Source organism: Nilaparvata lugens, chromosome 7 (genome assembly GCF_014356525.2).
Source record: "Nilaparvata lugens isolate BPH chromosome 7, ASM1435652v1, whole genome shotgun sequence".
In the NCBI taxonomy this organism is placed as follows: Eukaryota; Metazoa; Arthropoda; class Insecta; order Hemiptera; family Delphacidae; genus Nilaparvata; species Nilaparvata lugens.
In genome coordinates this window covers 26,279,778-26,300,591 of record NC_052510.1, presented here as the reverse complement: position 1 = coordinate 26,300,591, position 20,814 = coordinate 26,279,778, and the positions used below count along the sequence as shown (strand labels likewise).

At 34.8% G+C, this 20,814-nt stretch overlaps 2 protein-coding genes across 2 annotated transcripts in view; both read left to right on the top strand.

Annotated features, from left to right (window-relative positions):
• LOC111058662 (GTPase-activating Rap/Ran-GAP domain-like protein 3) overlaps nucleotides 1-20,814 on the top strand; it is a 382,310-nt gene that overhangs the window by 1,467 nt on the left and 360,029 nt on the right. The window lies entirely within an intron of this gene.
• LOC120352338 overlaps nucleotides 1-20,814 on the top strand; it is a 382,353-nt gene that overhangs the window by 182,997 nt on the left and 178,542 nt on the right. The window lies entirely within an intron of this gene.

Below are 20,814 nucleotides of genomic sequence, written 5' to 3'. Positions count from 1 at the left end.
GTGTCATCGAATATAATAATAAGAGTTCATCCATTATCTACTTGACAATCCAACAGATATTCGATTATTCAGAGATGTGTGCAAAGAGTTTAAATTGTGTAGTCAAACAATTTATTCGAAGAATATGTATTAAGTAGGAGAGTAGTAGATCCTGTCAAACTTTGAATGGAGTATGAGATTAATATTGGCAATATAGATAAAATGAGATGAGCAGCGTCAACATTTCTTAGAAATTTTATAAGAAATATAAAATTTTTGTCTTGTGGAAGTTACTGTGAAACTAACTCTATAATATAATGTTATACATTTAGAATTATTTGAAAAGATCTAACATTATCATTCTTTTCGCAATGATCAAATTCTGATCCATGAGACTAAAAATCTGACGATTATAGAGAAATGTTGTGGAACTGTTGCAAAGTGAGTAATTTGGAATACCGGACTTCTTGATTCAACTGTGTTACTTTATTCCTATTAAAATACTTTTGTCCATTCTCATTGCTACGATAATATCTTATGTCTGCCATATATCCAACTGTCACACAGTTTCAATTCATTTGATATCTTTGTAATAACACAAAGCTCATACACAATTGATAATATGAACTGCAAGATTGATTGAAGATAATCTTATTGGACGTGAGGTGATAAAAAGCAAACTTGAATCCTGTAGTTGGCTAGTGTGTACATAACTTGACTCTCTATCACACTTACTCTTTCTCTCATCACCAAGCTCACCTCGGGAACTGCAGATTATAATCCTAATTCCGCTTGGAGATTAATTCTCTACCAATGATTCAAGCACGAGTCAGCACTTTTCCATCCATTTTCCCCGGCTCTTCCTCATGGAAGAACTCTTCTTCTCATCAAAATTTCTTGTAACTGAGTTTTCCCCAACCAACTTCTCTCCCAAGGAAGCGTCTTTCAAATTAACATTTACTGGGATAACCAAAATCCTGCTGGCTGTATTTCCTCATCTATCTTCTCATCTGCCACGAGGATTTCGTCAACTGGAAGAAAAATATTTTCTCTCAAACGAAGTGTATGACAAACAATGTTCAAGCCGCAAGCTGAAAAAGTTCAAATCAATCGATCTCTGTATAATTGAGCGTTACATTCGTCGTCGTGGACTTGGAATTTATTTTGCCAAGTTGTCTCCTGGAGGAGATAACCATCAATGCTGGAGAGGGATAAGATGAAATTTGAGACCAAACATCTCGGGATCCAATCCCAATTTTTAGACAATTCACTTGACATACTTGGACATGAAACTTGAAAAAGTGTAATGTTGATCAATAGAAAAATGTTTGAAAAATGAGTAAACTGTATCTATACAATATCAAATGAAATTTGAATTTCTGATCGGTTAATTTGATTTACTGATTGGCAACAATACAATTTACAAGAATATCATAATATCCACAAACCAGTTAAAGATAGTAGTCCAGTCAAATGGTCGTTTTTCAGGGAACAGCCCTGAAAAAATATTTCTTGACAGTTTTATATGTATTTTGGGGCGCTGAATCCGAATCTGGAATTTTTCTGACACGCCAGAGGGTGGCTTCACCCCATAAACCCCTAAAATTTCGGCCTTTTTTAATTTTCCCATTTAATCTCGAAGACTTCAAGTTTTTTGAGAAAAATCATTCTCTACAAAATTGAAGATAATAAAATTTCCAATAAAATCAGTGGTCGCGCAGGATTCTACAATTTTTGGATCAAGAACTATGAATTTTCAAAAAAGGGGTATTTTTCAAGGGGTTTTCAAAATTATGCAAACCTACCACTTGAAACCCTTTACAACTTGGATATTTTTCCAGTATAGATAAAACCACACATAAAGTGAAAGAACAATTAATTCTGAACAGGATTCATTGAAAATTTTTAAATTTAGTTGTGGGGAGTGATAATACACCCAAAAATAGAAAATCATGTCCTACAGCCAAAATACAAATTTTTCATTAAAATACCTTTTCAAGGCCTTCCTGACAAAAAAATACATATTTCGGCTGATATCATCTCAGGAGGGTTATTTTCTATGAGAATCACCCGTTAGAAACATTCAATTTCAGTATTATCCTAGTGATAATGAAGGATAAAAGGATAAGTCATAGGCCAGTTTCACACGGCAGAGACCTCGCTCCTGGAATATCATATTACGGAAGATCATATTTCATATTTTGCAGCTCTCCTGTACTTTCACATGGGGATCTTACGAATAAGCCGACAGATCTAACAACTATGCCGACGTTTGCTCAAACCTATGACTCATCACTTTTTCTCAAAGTCTAACTTCCTTAAAAATATAGATAGAAGATTTCTGATTTCGGATTTGGATTCAGCGACCCCAAATTCTTTAAGTCCCATTTTCAAAAATACCCGAAAACAAGGGAGTTATAGCTGTTTTTAATATAGCTTTCCATTTTCATATGATTATATAGTACATACTAAGATAATAATACTCCTGCCTCACAAAGGGACAGGCAAAGGTTTTAAGAAGTTTTTGAACACCTGAGAAGTTTATACATAAACATTTTTGATTTTTAAAAGTTCTAGTTTTCCAAAAAAATATTGAACTATGAAAAGATGAATCCAAATATGAAATCATAAATCATCTCCACTCATCACCCAATAAAATAGGAGGAAAAGGAATGTTGTACAGTAAAATTCACTGAATTTCAATTGTCATTCAACAATACAATTTACAAGAATATCATATCCACAAACCAGTTAAAGATAGTAGTCCAGTCAAATGGTCGTTTTTCAGGGAACAGCCCTGAAAAAATATTTCTTGACAGTTTTATATGTATTTTGGGGCGCTGAATCCGAATCTGGAATTTTTCTGACACGCCAGAGGGCGGCTTCACCCCATAAACCCCTAAAATTTCGGCCTTTTTTAATTTTCCCATTTAATCTCGAAGACTTCAAGTTTTTTGAGAAAAATCATTCTCTACAAAATTGAAGATAATAAAATTTCCAATAGAATCAGTGGTCGCGCAGGATTCTACAGTTTTTGGATCAAGAACTATGAATTTTCAAAAAAGGGGTATTTTTCAAGGGGTTTTCAAAACTATGCAAACCTACCACTTGAAACCCTTTACAACTTGGATATTTTTCCAGTATAGATAAAACCACACATAAAGTGGAAGAACAATTAATTCTGAACAGGATTCATTGAAAATTTTTAGATTTAGTTGTGGGGAGTGATAATACACCCAAAAATAGAAAATCATGTCCTACAGCCAAAATACAAATTTTTCATTATAATACCTTTTCAAGGCCTTCCTGACAAAAAAATACATATTTCGGCTGATATCATCTCAGGAGGGTTATTTTCTATGAGAATCACCCGTTAGAAACATTCAATTTCAGTATTATCCTAGTGATAATGAAGGATAAAAGGATAAGTCATAAGGATACGTCAAGGATCAAAACTTTAAACACTTATAACTTTTGACAGAATGATCAGATCTCCTCGTACTACAGCTCATTCTTCTCAGCTGGTCAAGGTTCAAAAACATGTATCATAACTGAAATTTATGAGAGAATAAAAAATTTCTCTTTTAGTGTGTTTTAGCCCATATTTAAATACACAAAAAAATTACCAATTTCTATATTCAAAACTGTGTATCTCGGTAACCCGAAATGATAAGATATGGTACTTGGTCTTGATTTAAAGAACAGAGTCTCCTCTTTCATGTGAGGTGAATGAAGTTTGTGAAAATATGATCGTGAAGTAAGATACATTTGTTCAAAAAAATCAAGAAATTTGCGATATTTTCCTTTTTTTCACAGTCTCGACAGTTCTTCGATTATAAAGAGTCATGCAAGATAGATTCAAGGCAACGTAGCTCATAGAGCAAGTAATTTTCTTTCATTTGAGACAAATCGCGAGTCTCTATCATGCATCCTACTCGTTTTAGAGACACTTGAATAACAGTAGAATCGCAGAAAAAAATTAGAAAATGAAAATAATCATTTTTTCAATTAGCTGTAACTTTTGAACAGTATTGGAATCAGGAAAACGAAAGAGGAAAATTCTTTTTCCGGGAGGAAATTAGGAAATTAGAGCGAAAAGAGGAGAAAATTCTCTACAATCTTGACTACTTTTTGGATTTCTTATCTGAAGTGTTTCTCAAGATACGCAACTTTGAATAATATTATGCGAAAAGTTTGTGATACGTTAATCATTCTCACAGTCTTGCATATTCAAAGTTGCGTATCTTCTGAAACACTTCAGATGAAAAATCCAAAAAGTAGTCATTGATTTTCTATTTTTGAGTGTATTCCCCCTCCTAGCACAACTAAATTCGAAAATTCTAAGGAATCCTGTTCAGAATTGATTGTTCTCTGACATGAAGTGTGGTTTTTTTATCTATACTGCAGAAATATTCAAGTTGTAAAGGGTAGAAGAGGTAGGTTTGCATAATTTTCAAAACCCCTTGAAAAATACCCTTTTTTAAAATTCATAGTTCCGGAACCAAAAACTGTAGAATCCTGCGCGACGACTGAATTTATTGGAAATTTTATTATCTTCAATTTTGTAGAGAATTATTTTTCTCCAAAAACTTGAAGTCTTCGAGATTAAATGGGAAAATTATAAAAAGGCCGAAATTTTTGGGATTTCGGGGGTGAAGCCGCCCTCTGGCGTGTCAGCAACTTTCAGATTCGAATTCAGCGCCCCAAAATACATATAGAAAAATTCTTTCGGCGCTGTTTCCTGAAAAACGACCATTTTACTGGACTAGAGTTACAATGGTTCATGATGGAATAGATTAGTAATTAATTGAATTTACTTTCTCACCATTGCCTTTAAGTTTCAAAAGACTTAGAGAAAGTATTTGAAATATTTGTGAGTGGATTTTATGGGTTTTTTGTGAGTTTTTTCCCAATAGTCTTCCATTATTATCTCTACTTCAATAAAATCCCAAAAAAATCAATTTTTCAAAAATATATACATAACAAGTATCCAGTTGATTGAAGATTCATTGGAATTATCACAATTGGTTAAATGGAATAATCAACATCATTACCTCATGGAATAATCAACATCAAATAATATATAGGCTATCATGTTGTTATAAATATCATATTCATTATTATGAATATTGATTTATTGTTTACCGAAGTAATTGATAGTGATTCAATGTTTACCGGAATAATTGATAGCGACATCGGCAAACTCATTGTACTGATTACTTCTCCAGTACCAGAGCGATCACCAGAATCACATGAATTATTCATGGCCACATCAAAAATCAAATCGAGTAGAATTTAATTAGTTTTTTATCTTGTAGATGATTTATTATTTTGTGATTATCCAGGAAAACAGTGGACGAATGGATAGGAGAGATCCACCATGTGAGATATTATCTGTTTAGAAGAGGAACCGGGCTGAAGAATTCAATCTGTATTTGAATTCTTAGGTAATTGAGTTTGCGTTCATTAGACAGTGTTTGGAGCCACGTTTACTGTGAGATGTATGATGAGATTGGATCTATCTCTGACTAGGTTTTAGAGATGGAATGTTTACCCAATTTAATAGACAGTGGGAAGGGAGTTTCAAATTAGAGTGTCTTTTTTCTCTCAACAAGTTGATACTTATCTCTAGCATCATCATGCGTGCAAATGTGGGATTCAACTGGAATTTTGATGGGACTTTTTCAGGACAAAGTATTGATCATTCCACAATGTGGTTGGAATTCTGAGCGTTTTAATCAGCAATCACTATTTTGGAACGTCCTATTGAATCCCTTGGTTTTTGTTTTTAAATTAAAATATTGAAGAGGATGTGAGAAAATCATGGTGAGACTTTTCCAACAATACTTCTATTCCTATCCATTTGAAATGGTCTTGATCTCTTTAATAATCACAGCAATGATAATATCCAAATATTATTCATGATTCAACACGTGGGAGTCCACAATATTTATTTCATTCCTTGGCGAATTCAATCCGTTCACACATCTGATTAATCCAGATAAAGAGACATTCATGTTAATATCCAGGAACAGTTACAATACTCTTAATATTCAGGAACAGGAACAATACTCTTGGTGTAGCCTCAACTACAAGACGATAATATTTCTATACCAGAAGTCCGGGCTCAAACACCAGTTGGTCAAGATATTTTTCTGAAGTCTCTTTCATGTTTCGGATAAATAGGTTAGATTGTCGGTAACGGCTACCTGGGAGAAAATCGTTACAGAATTCTTCAAAACTCATTTGTAGTAGAAGAATATTCCTAGAAATTATTATGCCAGTTGCATTTATTGCAAGAGAATGCAAAAATTTTAGAGAATTTGGAACTTACAGAATTTATTTAGACTTTCCTCTTCGTGGCTTCAGGACAGTGTAAAATGCAAGGTTTTTATGATTTCTCGGAATCGATCAGTCGTTTTCATATTCCACGAGGACCAGAACATGAGCAATAACTGAGTATAATTAGATTTGAATTGGAAATTGTTGGAGGAGAAAGGGCTATTAAATGACTCTTTGCATGTTCCCGATAACAAGAACTGTTCAGTTTGGAGAGGTTTGAAGACTATTCGCACCAACCATCGAGGTCAGGGCTGCTCCCTGAGCGTTTTATGTCTAATTTTATTGCAGCAGATGTTTAAATCGATGTGGCAGTCGGGAATCGTATCGCTTTTAAGACGTTCGACATCAGAATCTGACTCCGGGGTATTCATAACTACCGCCATTGGATGGAGTTGTGATGCACAATTTCCGCTGAGTAATGAACTAGTTCAGAATTCCGTTTGTTTTATGCTGTTCATGACTTCTAGACAAAGCTCTTTTACTTTGGTGGGGAAATAAGGGTGTGAAGAGAGAATAGATATAGAGAGGATGTTATTGCTTCTGATTTAACAAAAGACTTACTTTGACCTAAATTTGTTCAAGTTTGCTGTCTGTAATGTAGTTTGAATAAATGAGTGATAAGGAATTCAGTTTCTTGTCCTAGAATATGAGAATTTGTTAATGTATGTTAGTTTACAATGAAAATTGTTAGATTATTCTAAGTTGGAGTATGATAAGGAATTTTATGTGTCGTTGTGACCAAATTCAAATATTATTTGTCAGTTGATGTGAGTTTCTAAGAACAATGATAAATATAATCTAGATAAAAAACAGGAATTTGTAGAATGATCAGTTCTGAGTGAGTTGCAATAGGTACTGGAACAAGTAGAACTGGAAATGTTCTGATTTTTATTGGAATATTATTCTCTCCTTCTTTTCATAATTTTTTTCTTTTGTCTGTTTATAATTTGGAACTTTGAATGGAAATCAATGATGATTGTGTACCGGTATTTATATCCTCAATTCCAGAGTATAATAATGTTTTTGACACTGATAATCTTACAGTTTTCCATATGAACATTATTGTAGTATTAAAAATAATTTTGATGTATTTATTTTGTACTTGAATCAAATGGAGAAAAAGCCAGATGTTATTGTATTATCGGAGGCATGGATAAGAACTGATTTCAATACGAACTTGTTCACTATTCCAGGTTACAAATTTTTCTTGTAATGACAACAGATATGGTGGTATTGTAGTTTTTTATAATGAAAGCCTCAAGTGTATTATGTTAGACAGCAATTTTATTGAGGGGGCGGACAGTATTTTTCTAGATTGTATCAACGGAAACTTTGTTTTTTCATTAATTGGAATTTATAGATGGCATACTGGAGGCAATATAAGGTCTTTTTTAGATTCTTTTGGTAGGTTTTTGAGCAATGTAAAGCAGGAGGTGGTCATTTGCGTGGGAGATTTTAATTTCAATATAAATTCCGTTGATTCTAATGTTAATAAATACTTTTTAATATTTACACTGAATGGCTCAGATTCCTTAATCAATCTGGATACTAGAGTAACAAATACTTGCTCATTTCGTATCGATCACATACTATTTAGAGTTAGGCCCTTGCCTAATGTTTTAGCAGCTGTGGTTGATGCAGGATTGACTGTTTGAGCGGTTTGTGCTGCAATTCCTTGTAAGAGGATTATCCATAATAAAAGAATCACCTATACCTCTAAGATAGATTATGTTATGCTGAATGGGTTACTTGAGATTGAAAATTGGAACTCGGTAATCAGTTGTGTAGATGTGGATTCTGCATACTCAACCTTCGAAAATATTTTGCAATCTCATATAATCTTCAAGTACGATTAATGGAGCAGTTGGGAGGTCGGTAAACCATCGTTCCAGGGCGCTGAAACCTTGGATAACAGGTGGCCTAATTCATGATATTGAAACAAGAAACAAACTTTTCAAAATAATGAAGAGGGACCGAAGTAATGTTCGAGCTGAACAAAATCTTAAAAGGTTTAAGGATAGGGTGCAAATTTGGATTAGAGAAACAAAAAAGAGGTACTATTCAACACTTTTCCACAATGCAAGAGAGAATAGTAAAAAACAATGGGCAATTATTAATGAATTAGTAGGCGAGCAGAAAAATAAGAAATCGTTTGTTAGCTTTGTAAGAAATGATGATCTTTTGACGGATGAAATGGAGGTAGCAGAGGAGTTAAACAATTATTTTGTAAATGTTGGGAAACCGGATACATCCATTCCTCCACCCACCACAGAAGTCAAGAATACAAGAACACAGAAGTCAAAAATGGATCTCTGATCCATTTTACCTTGAAACCCCACTAAAATACCACAATATTAACTGTTCAAATCAAGCTAATTGCGTATGCTGTGAAATATTACTGTCCAACAAAGTGAAATATTTGGGTGTGTTGATGGAGAGTGATCTTCTGTGGAAGGAGCATATTCGGACATTAAAGCATAAAGCGGAGCATATTCGGACATTAAAAGGCCTTCTTAAGGGCTTTTAAAATTAATCTCAGTCTAAGATCACTCTTCTGTTATAGTTATACAGTAATAAATCTCCTGGAGCAGACAAATTCTCACCATTCCTAATAAAGAAAATGGCATCTAAAATTTGTGAAATACTGTCATACTTGTTCAATAGAAGTCTTCATGAAGGTATATTCCCATCCAAACTTAAGGAAGCAAAGGTGATCCCTATTCCAAAGAAAGTCAACACAATTGACTGTAATCGTCCCATTTCATTGTTGTCAATATTTTTTTTCGAAAAACTTGTAAGGGTCCGACTGATATCTTTTCTCAAATCAATCAATTTTTTTGTTCCCAATCAATATGGCATCAGGGAGGGGATGAGCACTGAATTGGCTTTGCGTAAGTTTTTTTCCGAGATCCACTCAAATATAAATAATAAACAGATTTCAAAGGTCTCAGCACTATTCCTTGATATTCGCAAGGCTTTTGATACTATTGATCACAGTATTTTACTGAAAAAATTGGAATTGGCAGGTATAACCTTGAATTTGGTTTCAGTCTTATCTTTCAGGGCGGAGTCAGTATGTATGTGTCAATGATGCCTCAAGCTCAGTCAGATCTATTTGTACTGGTGTCCCTCAAGGCTCTGTCTTGGGGCCCCATTTTATTCTTAATATTCATAAATGATTTGTATTATGGACCCTTCAAAGGAGCTATAACGGCTTTTGCAGATGCCACCGCTCTCAATTATGGTGCAGACTATAAGAAATCTGCATGCCAGTATGCAATCAGACCTCAACTTATTATCTCTTTGGTTTTCTTTTAATAAATTGAAACTTAATGCAGATAAAACAACCTACATTAACTTTTCGCTCTCTGATCCATTTCACCTTGAAACCCCGCTAAAATACCACAATATTAACTGTTCAAATCAAGCTAATTGCGTTTGCTGTGACATATTAGAGTCCAACAAAGTGAAATATTTGGGTGTGTTGATGGAGAGTGATCTTCTGTGGAAGGACCATATTCGGACATTGAAGAATAGTTTGAGATTGCTTCTTCACAGGTTTTATCATATAAAAAATTATGTCCCAATTCTTTACTCAAAAACATAAATTTCTCTTTAGCTCACTCCAGAATTTCTTATGGTATAACATGTTGGGTTGCACCTACATCACCCACTTGAAACCTCTTATCACTCTACAGCGATCCTTGCTTCGATACTTCCAAGAACCTCCTGCTGAGCGTGCTGACATGTTCAAAGGTCTTAACATCTTAAGTCTCCGATCTTTATTCATTTAGAAGGTTCTGTTACAGTTTTTTCGGCCAGTGGCAATCAAGGCAATACAATAGATTTTGCTGAGCAAGGGCCATTGACTCGTGCAGCTGGACAAATAAGGATTCCAAGGCCTAACTCAACATTTTTCCGCAAATCGTTTCTTTTTTTGGAAGGTAAATTCTTGAAAAGGCTGCCAGGGGAAATATCACTTATAGGATCACCACATCTGTTTATACGTAGATAACAAATTTATCTAATCGCTATGCCCGAACAAGATGTCGAGAGCATGTACAACATTATTGCGTAGTATATCTATTGTGTTTTTTTCTTTGTTTTAAGTTTCTCATATAGAGTGATAGACTTCACTTTCATGGCTATTGTACCGTCGCTGTAACTTAAGATCATTTTCCAAGTACTTCCATCAAAAATGTTCTTAATGCTTTCATAATAATTATTATTGTCATTTAGAATTTAAGAGAGGAAAACTTTCTGATGTTCCAACATTCAAAATTCGTTCTTGTTGAATTATATATATAGCCTATATATATATATATTTAGTATAATGTGAAATTGTTTATAATCATATTATATTCATAATTATTCATGATTATTTTGTAATATACTAGCAGGTAACCCTTCGCAAGGGTCTATTTTTAAACTTGACGTAATGAAATCTAGAAGAATTGAAAATAGGCCTATAATAATCCTCGGTTGATTAAGAATCTATAAGCAGCATATCAAGTAAATCAGTCCAGTATTTCAGACGTGATGATGCGTCAAACATAATAATTTTCCTATCCTCTACACGTTCTTTCCTTTATTATAGTATAGAAGATGATAGATAGATGGATATATCATTTTCTATACTTTAATGAAGGAAATGAATGAGAATAAATTTTGAAAGGTTTGAGATATCGATGTGCGGTTTTCACCATAACTTTTCTCTGGAAATCCTGTATCGGAATCATGTATCATATGATCACTTTTCAATTAAAAAAAGAAGTTGGATTCAAAATGGCGGTTCCAAAATGGCGGATAAAATTTGGGTGTGACGGAAAACCTGTTTTTACCAATCGAAAAGGATCCCCATCATACGTATGTTCTTATTTCCCTTTTGAGAGAAATGTTCTGCTGCTTCCTTACAACAACTGAAAGCATGACAAATAATTGAAAACTTGACAAACTGAAAACTTCATGTAATCAAATATTGAAGAATTTAAGATAGGTTTATAACCATCCTCGGTTAAGCAAGAATCTATATGCAAAATTTCAAGTTGATCAGTCCAGTAATTTTCCTATACTTTACACCTGTATACTTGTATAATCCAGTTCTTTCCTTTATTATAGTATAGAAGATAATAGATGGTTGGATGATCATTGTTATTTTACTAAAAGATAGAATAAGTTGAATAGTTTCCCTTTCAGAGGGAGTTTTGACAACCCACAAAACTCATTTTTCATTTGAAGATATAATGAAAATGTGCATATGACCTTATTTTTCCGCTCAGCTTGCCAAAATACCCCTCATTCCAATATTAAAATTTTCGACCTACTGTACAGTGAGTCAGTCGTTCTAATTTCGACCATATGATTTGGTGATTTTTTTATGAAATCGTATGTACCATTAATGGAATTTGAACATTAATTCTGAAAAATCTAGAAGGAAAATTGAAATTTGGGCTTCCAGGTGCACGAGATTGATATTTTTAGAATCTATGTGCAAAATTTGGAGATCTAAATCATTCCCGTTTTTCCGGTATGCAATCCATAAGCTGACATGTTCCGATGCGAACAAACGAACAAACGAACAAACGAACAAACGAACACACGAACAAACACAACCCTACTCTCTCTTATTATATAGATTATGTATTCGATACTCCCATATGCGGTCATGCTCGAAAGAGCTTGCATATGTGTAATGTTACTTTTTGTAATATTGTAATAAATGAATAAATAAAATGAAATAAATTTGAGCTATCTGCAGCTATAGCTTGGCAGGAGGTTTTATCATTCTCTCTGAAGATTGAAGGGGCAGGATAGGCTATCTGCTTAGCAGACGTGGTCTTTTAGACCTACGAACCTGCTAACATTGATCCTTAGTGACTAAGGTATAACTTATTAATAACTCGTAATGAAACGAGTGATATCGAAGAATGAGCTGACGCACTTCTCATTCGATGAGCTAACTGCCCCTGTAAGAACATAGCCTGTTTATATAAATATCATGATTGTCAGGCAAGGCATTTTGACTCACAAGTTCAGCTACTTCCTAATCTTGTCCCATAAACTGAACACAGTCCAAAATCGTTCCATTGAAGAACCGAAGATGTTGGAAGTGTTAGTCCCACATGCCTTTCCACATTCCTGGAGGGCCATTTTATAACTTATGGATCATGATAATTTGTCATTGCGGTCATATTATTGATACAAATAATGTAAAAATATCAACCAACGAGGAAAATAAAATAACTGTGTAGACGTGGACTGAAAATCAAGTCAATGAAAACGAGTAAAGTTATTGTTTTGAAATGAGTTATGTATTTTCATATCTTATGTGATCCCGAGTTACGCTGGGAACAATGTATACTGTAGTTAAATCATACCATACCATTCATGGAAATGTCACAGTTGAATCAGGAGCGATCCAGGGAATGTCGTTCTTTTCATTGAAGTAACGTTTACATGTTCTACCAAACATTGGGACGTCGGGAAAACATTTTCAATCGTGAAAACCATCGTCAATAGTGAACCATCATAGTAAACGAGTGGTTACTTCGAGAATGAAGAGTTTCATAGGCAGCTCACTCCATGATATGAATATTATATTGCTATTTCATCCGTAAACATGGAACACCAGAGATCATTCATCATCCTCATCCCGGCTTTTTTTTTAAATGAGTGTTGAAAAGTTAAAATGAAAATACACGTGGAACACGAAACAACAGCTTCATCTGTTCTATACCGTATTAGAGCTATCGTTGGACAGCACTGATGACGGTGCACTGATTCCTCAAACCAAGCTGTGTGTAGGCCTACGAGAGCAGCCTCGTCTCCAACATCATTCGATATTCAAATCGGCTGAATCAAATTGCACGCTCCTCGGCAATCCCCGCGCGTTCCACCGCGTTTTGTGCGCTCCAACGCCCGTCAGTACCCAATCAATCTGCACAAATCCCCCACTCAAACCTCGAACGGTACTCATGGTACGGGTATTGTGCATCATGCATCATTAGAACGGTGTTTCCAAATGACATTTTGACAACATATTCCAGTGTTACGTGGATTAATTGATGGTGTTAATGAGGTGCAAGTTGACCATTGGACTGAGCACAACACCTATTATCTACCAAAAGTACCTTATTAATGGACTGTGCCGATCGAAATCAGTTTGTTTTGGTGGAACGAAGAGTGGCAACGTGTGTTCACTTTGAAACGAAATTCTCAATTCATATGACATCGATAAAATGTTTTCAAGTGTTTGCTTTTTTGGGATCATCTACCAACCTCTCAACAGTTGAAATTCACTCTCTGTTATAATTTTCCTTGGGTTATAACCATTGGTGTGAACTCTTATAACGCTTGTAACGTTATTTTTGTGAATAACGGTTTGCCTGGCTTGGCTGCAGTCGGTAAAGCATGAGTACAAAATTATATGACTCTGGTTGTGGTTCTTAGAATACAACTTAGACAAAATTCTCATAGGCTCGCTCAGGAGCTCCCGCAGTTCACTGCTCTTGTATAATTTATATAGATCTCTGGAACGTATTATTTCCAAAGATTTGATTATCAATGCTAAATATCGCTGACTAAATCAACTTATTCGGTGAAGAATAAAGCTGGATGGTAATTTTCTCAATATTTCAATACTGATAATTCGATAAATGAATATGAGATTGGTCATGCATGGAAGTGGAGAAATAAATAAAGGATACACCATAAAAAATTTGATACATATATTGTACAATAAAATAATAACGACCAAAAAAATGTAGAGATATATAGAGCAACAAGCAAAAGTAATAAAAATAAGAACAAATATATCAAAAATGAAATATCACAGATTGGCTCACTACTTTTTACTTTCCTTGCCCTATTACCATAGGTAAGGAAAGTATTGCTTTCCGAAAAAAATTAAGGTGCCCCAATTTCTAAATTTCTATACGTTTGAAGGTCCCCTGAGTCCAAAAAACTGGGTTTTTGGTATTGGTCTGTATGTGTGTGTGTGTGTGTGTGTGTGTGTGTATGAGTGTATGTGCGTCTGTGTACACGATATATCTCATCTCCCAATTAACGGAATGACTTGAAATTTGGAACTTGAGGTCCTTTCACTATAAGGATCCGACACGAACAATTTCGATCAAATGCAATTCAAGATGGCAGCTAAAATGACGAAAATGTTGTCAAAAACAGGGTTTTTCGTGATTTTCTCGGAAACGGCTCCAACGATTTTGATCAAATTCATACCTAAAATAGTCATCAATAAGCTCTATGAACTGCCACAAGTCCCATATCTGTAAAAATATCAACCAACGAGGAAAATAAAATAACTGTGTAGACGTGGACTGAAAATCAAGTCAATGAAAACGAGTAAAGTTATTGTTTTGAAATGAGTTATGTATTTTCATATCTTATGTGATCCCGAGTTACGCTGGGAACAATGTATACTGTAGTTAAATCATACCATACCATTCATGGAAATGTCACAGTTGAATCAGGAGCGATCCAGGGAATGTCGTTCTTTTCATTGAAGTAACGTTTACATGTTCTACCAAACATTGGGATGTCGGGAAAACATTTTCAATCGTGAAAACCATCGTCAATAGTGAACCATCATAGTAAACGAGTGGTTATTTCGAGAATGAAGAGTTTCATAGGCAGCTCACTCCATGATATGAATATTATATTACCATTTCATCCGTAAACATGGAACACCAGAGATCATTCATCATCCTCATCCCGGCTTTTTTTTTAAATGAGTGTTGAAAAGTTAAAATGAAAATACACGTGGAACACGAAACAACAGCTTCATCTGTTCTATACCGTATTAGAGCTATCGTTGGACAGCACTGATGACGGTGCACTGATTCCTCAAACCAAGCTGTGTGTAGGCCTACGAGAGCAGCCTCGTCTCCAACATCATTCGATATTCAAATCGGCTGAATCAAATTGCACGCTCCTCGGCAATCCCCGCGTGTTCCACCGCGTTTTGTGCGCTCCAACACCCGTCAGTACCCAATCAATCTGCACAAATCCCCCACTCAAACCTCGAACGGTACTCATGGTACGGGTATTGTGCATCATGCATCATTAGAACGGTGTTTCCAAATGACATTTTGACAACATATTCCAGTGTTACGTGGATTAATTGATGGTGTTAATGAGGTGCAAGTTGACCATTGGACTGAGCACAACACCTATTATCTACCAAAAGTACCTTATGAATGGACTGTGCCGATCGAAATCAGTTTGTTTTGGTGGAACAAAGAGTGGCAACGTGTGTTCACTTTGAAACGAAATCCTCAATTCACATGACATCGATAAAATGTTTTCAAGTGTTTGCTTTTTTGGGATTATCTACCAACCTTTCAACAGTTGGAATTCACTTTCTGTTATAATTTTTCTTAGGTTATAATCATTGGTGTGAACACTTATAACGCTTAAACTCATTAAACACTGAACATTTTTTCTTGCTCCCCCATCACCTCGCCAAATCTACTTCCTGTTATCTTCTCGATTGATTGATTAAGAAGAGACATTAATTCATGATTAATGAATATCATTTTATATTTCATAAGAACAAAATTAGATCATAGCAACTTTTCTTGAAAGAGTTAATAATAAATTTGAACTTGTGAATTGCATCAGTTTAAGTGATCTCATTTCCTCCAACTGCTCCAATACTCAAGTCTCAATTCGAGTAGCCTGAAGTTGTCGTACATTTCATTCGAACAGTAACAATAATGAAAATATTTTGCTAGCACAAAGAGCTCTTTAATATTCATCAAGTTATGTGAATAAGATACAACGGACTCTGTATAACTTGAGTTTGAAGTACCCATGGGTAATGACTGTTTGTCCCTGATCTTTCCGTGTGTCTTTCCTTGATTAAACTTGGAACATGACGTTTTTAATAGGTAACAAAGTCTGGCACCACATTCTGATTCATGAGAGTCATTTCCCTGAATACTTGCAATGATTCTTATTTGCTTCAAATTTACTTTCTTGAGGAAACCTGAGACCTGTTTGTGCTCGTATCAATAGCGTATTCTCATTACATCCATGGCGTCATCGTTTTTTTAAGGTTAAAACACAAATATACCAGTTCCGACTTCAAACATTCTACTCTCATCGATTTCTAGACCTGTTAAAAATATCTTACCTCCCTGTTGCACCAATAGCATGAACAATAGATGAACATTGCCGAATTTGAATAGAACTTTTTCGAGAGAGCATCAAACTGATGTCGTGTTATTTAACATTCGATCGAAGGTGTCACATTTCCATGGTCTTGACCCACAAATCTTTTGAAAGCGTTCTTATCTTGTGAAAGATTGAGCGCTGATGTGCGTGTGATACTCCAGCGAAAACACACGTTGTCAAGTTTCATCGTAAAGTACAGAGAATTTTGCAGCTCATAACGGAGCTTGTGTATTGAAATGGTCTATCAATATCAAGCAAGGTGATAGAAATCCACATGACGCCATAACAGTGAAATATTATTTCAGAGTTTTTGATTTTATTGCAGATCTCAAATCGTGATTGAATCGGTAATCTTGAATATCTATTGATACTGAATATTTATTACTGTAATTTATTCGATTATTGTTCTCAATTCGTTAGATCGTAATTTCAATTCGTTGATTTGATATAATTCTATATTGATTTCATTCCGCAGAAGGTTAAAAGAATAATAATATTTATATTCTGCAAAGTATCATGGTTTTTAAGAAGAGAGATCCATGATGAGATCGTTAGTAGGCCTACTTCTCAGTCAGTGCATAAACTGTTAAAGACGTTTATTTAGTTTGAAAACCTCTTTTTTCCACTCATGCTCCGTGTAGCATGTGAACGTATGAAAGGTAAAAGAAACATCAAAGAATGAATAATTGAGGGATGAACGAAGTGACACATGCAATTGAACATGAAAATGTTGTGCTTGCCGTTTATGTCGATAGAATGAACATCAATTTGAACTGCTATCGCTTCCCAATGAACCTAGATAAGAAGTATATCCATTCCATCGCTATCCATCGAACTGAACATGGGATCAACTTCAATATTGTCTTCAACAAGAGAACTACTACTGCTAACTACTACTACTACTAATTCTAGTTCTTCTACTCCTACTTGATGATGGAATTGAATAAGTAGTAATATTATTTCCTAAGTAGATCTGCTTATTATGTTTATTATTAAATGCACGTAAGGTTAATTTTTAGATCTTCATGATATTAATTCAATCGCTTCAGATTGGAATTGAATTGCAGGAACCGAAATTTTTGCTTTGATCTTCAACCTACTTTATTGAACTGAGTTGAATATGTCTGAGTGTTTGACCTAGTCTCTGGTATCGCCCTCTACTCTACACTCACTTATTCCAAACTGGTTTCGATAATAGTTAGTGCTAATCAGGAATGCACTAGTATCAATGAAGCTGTTTAGAGAAGTAATAAAGATTTATGAACTTTACTATTAGACGGCATTGAAAATGGTTGCAGTCATAACTCAACTCCAATAGTGAAGTGTGCGTCGATTGATTCCAACACGCAATTGCTGGCATGAAGTGAAGACCAAATCCATTCCTCTCCGAGTACAGAGGTGAACGCAATGCAAGTCGAGACGGTGATGGATTGTTATGGAGCGCAACTCACCATTAGATGCTCGCCGCTCGCCGCCCTAATTCATCAACCTCCCGAGGTCGAGGCTTCAACTTTATCATTAGATCACTTAATTTTTTTCCCGCACAAAACTTTTAGTTTCAACACTATTCTCATGTAATTTATTTTCCACTCTTGTTTGCTGCCATTCAGATGTAGCTGAACAATAGAGCTACCACTGTAGCTTCACCTACTCACTGAAAAATGATGTTGTAAGCTCGTCAAGGTTGAATTCTTCAGAGATGTTCTTTGAAAGAAGAGTCTTCAATCTTCATTGCGTTTCTTGTTACTAATGTCACCTACTTATTCTTGGGTTTTGTATCACAATCTTCTTCAATGTTTATAACAGCGAAGTTACATTCAAAAAATATCTCATGATTATCATAATATCAGTTGATTCTTAGTTCAATGACAATCATTATAAGAGAATAAGTTAGAACATCCAGAAAAAAATATTCATATGAATTGAAAAATTCATATTATATTAGTATTATAAACGTTGTTGTGGTTTCAGTAATTTCCAATTATTACACTTATTTCTTGAATATACTATACAAACAGTATTGTTAATGATTTAGGTAGTAGAATTTGAACCATATATGAAACTCGAAATTTTACCAGATGAAACATATTGTATTGTATAATTTGTGAGCTTGAGGGCCGTTTACATTATGTGGGTTTGGAATGAATCAAAATAGCAGCAGGTGGTTTGTAATTGATCTGTTGAAAATGAAACTTGCATCATAAACAGTGATTATGATGTCATTAAACAGCAGCTTATAGGTTCAGTTTAAACTCTCCCTGTGCAAAAAATATCTCAATGGTAAATACTGTTTCGAAACATCCTATTTCTGCCAAAATATTGATTATAATTCAGCTACGTGTTCCGAAGATGGTTAGGCAAATTTGGAGTTGCATATTCAAGCTGAATAATTTACCTAAATTTTGCTTTTTTCTGATAAAATTTAGATTATCTTACTCTGTACTGATCATACAAAATAGCACTAAACTGATATCATTATTGGATTGAAATCTATCTAAGTATGTTTCACAGACAATTTTCATCGTACTGCAGGGCATCTACTATTGATGATTACTTATAATCGTTATCAATCGCTATTGTCTTGTTCATATTATCCGATACACTACCTTCATTCAATAGGTGTATGAGATAGGTAATTTATTACTATGTAACATATCTAAAGTCTTTGTTCCATGAGCATATTCATTAGCTGTAGGATTTAAGTTCATGTGAGATTAAGGTTCAAAGTGATGTAAGTAGGCTTCCACCAGAATGTAACCATCGTTTGCCATGTAGTTAGCAAATAAATGATGAACGCTTCACCGAGACAGTTACCAACTCGTGTCTCAAACAACTAATTAATGTACTTTGATGTCACTGCGAAGTTCAGTATGCTATATTATTGCCTCTGGAATTACTAACAGCTGGAGATGATGAAAGTATAATTTTTCGAGATTGTCTGATTATAACCAGCGTCACTTTGATATCTCAACCCGTATCCAGTTTTTTTACTTTCTTTGCCCTATTACCATAGATAAGAAAGTATTTCCGAAAAAAATTGAGGCACCCCAATTTCTGAATTTCTATACGTTCCAAGGTCCCCTGAGTTCAATGTGTGTGTGTGTGTGTGTGTGTGTGTGTGTGTGTGTGTGTGTGTGTGTGTGTGTGTGTGTGTGTGTGTGTGTGTGTGTGTGTGTGTGTGTGTGTGTGTGTGTGTGGTGTGTGTGTGTGTGTGTGGTGTGTGTGTGTGTGTGGTGTGTGTGTGTGGTGTGTGTGGTGTGTGTGTGTGTGTGTGTGTGTTGTGTGTGTGTGTGTGTGTACACGATATCTCATCTCCCAATAAACGGAATGACTTGAAATTCGGAACTCAAGGCCATTACAATATAAGGATCCGACACGAACAATTTCGATCAAATTCAATTAAAGATGGCCGCTAAAATGGCGAAAATTTTGTCAAAAACAGGGTTTTTCGCGATTTTCTCGAAAACGGCTTCAACGATTTTGATTAAATTTATACATAAAATAGACGTTGATAATCTCTATCAACTGCCACAAGTCCCATATCTGTAAAAAAATCAGGAGCTCCGCCCCATCTATGCAAAGTTTGATTTTAGATTCCCAACTATCAGGCTTCAGATACAATTTAAACAAAAAAATTCAAATGGAAAAGATTGAGAATGAAAATCTCTACAAGTAATGTCCAGTAACATCTCCACCTAAATTTGAAAATAAGCTTGAAATTCGAGAAAATGTGATTATTCAATTACAAACTGTTAGTAACTGTTGATTCGATTAAATCATTCACTATGAAGAGATAGCAGACCTTGTGTGTCTCCAGCGTTATTAAACTATCAACAGCTGGCTCAGATTTTAAAATAGTAGACTTGAGATGCGCGTGAACACTAGCGTCAGGTGATCAATTCCCATAACGACAAGGAAAGTTGTGTGAGTGCGCCACACCAGATTTTTTATATTTAGGTTGAAATTATGTTGTATATTAACCAGCTTGTTATATCCTGAGAGAGGACAGAGGAGTGAGTCAACTTTGTTGTCCAACGAACTTCATCTGTGAAAAGGTTCGAAGAATACGTGTTCAAAATGTGAAGCTTATTGATCAATTCTTTCTAAAGTTAATGTAGAACATTTAAACAGAAGACAACGACTTTCGCCGTCAGTAAGTCAAAAGTGAGAACTCGCTAACGCTCGTTCAATTAAGTTCAAGGTAACAAAAGGCTGATTTCCAATGGCTCCATAATAATTTTTATTCATATTAGTTTTAGATTGTGATAGATCCAATTCCAGAGTTTTATAAATTCCTTA